This window comes from Pseudophryne corroboree, chromosome 5 (assembly GCF_028390025.1).
Source record: "Pseudophryne corroboree isolate aPseCor3 chromosome 5, aPseCor3.hap2, whole genome shotgun sequence".
NCBI classification, from domain to species: domain Eukaryota; kingdom Metazoa; phylum Chordata; class Amphibia; order Anura; family Myobatrachidae; genus Pseudophryne; species Pseudophryne corroboree.
In genome coordinates, this window is record NC_086448.1 from 226,974,633 (window position 1) to 226,976,103 (window position 1,471).

The window sequence follows — 1,471 nt, forward strand, 5'->3', positions numbered from 1 at the left end:
TACAATATTTTTAATAACTTTGTGTATTAAACAAAGTTTGTGTACATTGAGCCATCAAAAAACAAAGGTTTCACTATCTCATTCTCACTAAAAAAAAGTCCGTATTTCGGAATATTCCGTATTTCGGAATATTTGGATATGGGATACTCAACCTGTATTGTGAACTGATAGACTATTCGTGTGCCAATATTGCAAAACTGCTTAGAGCCCACCATAGCCCACTATGTACAGTACCCAATCTTCACAAATGGTGCCCCATTTGGTACTAGTTGGGCCCTACACTGCTTAGCTTCCAAGATCGGTTGAGATTGGGCGTCCGCCAGTGTGGTATGACTGTATCTTGTGGTGAAGTGACTCGAAAACACAGTAATACATTTTTTATTAGAAGTATTGACATACTATATCATACATAGTGTTTACATAAAAATTACATAACAGAAAGCGCTAGGTGCTTAAAGGACAGAGAAAGAAAGTTAGAGGCTGGCAACAATTTCTTATAATATTCCCTCAAGCACTATTACAGTGCTTTATTGATAAGTAATAACTCCATTTAAATAGTCTCTTGGTGCTTATTATAGTAACCTGTTTGCTGATACCTGAGAAAGGGACAAAATTTAATATACTTTTTCATGATACATGTAAATTTATTTATAATACCCTAATTTTGTCACCAAGCACTATAAATATATTTATCATAGGTTAGATCGCCTATAATTACCTCTATTCATAATGATATATTTTTTAAATATATATAAATATCATTATTAGAACCTATTAACTAAATCAGAATGGTGCACTAACATATTATTTGTCTTATTTCTATGGGAATTGCGGTTACTCCTTAATTATATATCCTGGAAAATGTGTCTGCAGCCATAAAACTCCATAAAGATGGCCGCCGTGATGACTGACAGTCCTCCTAACCCAATGATGATTAAGAACAGCAGGGTCCCGCCCTGACAGGAAGTGTGGCGCCTCTAACCTAAAGTACTGGTCGGAAGTGGGGAAACCAGACACACACAGCTGGACGCCGATACCGGAAGTGCGGCACGACGCGCATGCGCACAACATCTCAGCGGACGACGGAAGAGGGGCGGAAATGACGCGGGACGCGCCCCAGCATTTCTTTTATTAATATCATTCGTTTTAAAACTCATTTTTTTCATTCTAATTTAATCTTTGGATCTGTGATTTCATTACCTATCGCTGACATATGTTACTACCCAAACTTACTGTATTTTAAGTAATCTATATCCCTAACAGGAAGTGATGTCATAATCACTCATTAGTAATTGTACTAGGTATAAATAGAGCCTGTGTTCATTAGCACCCTACCCCTTGATGAAGTCTGATGGACGAAACTCGTTGGGCGTACCTCTAATTGACCCTCCACTTTTAAGATCAGCATTATCTTCTCATCTTATTGAATCATTGCTTTTAGCTAAAATCCTGTATTTATTTGTATTTTTAT

General features: G+C 36.8%; 1 pseudogene; it reads right to left on the bottom strand.

Moving 5' to 3' along the window:
* Nucleotides 1–222: 222 nt before the first annotated feature.
* LOC134930491 (5S ribosomal RNA) lies at nucleotides 223–341 on the bottom strand (annotated as a pseudogene).
* Between the last annotated feature and the right edge of the window lie 1,130 nt (nucleotides 342–1,471).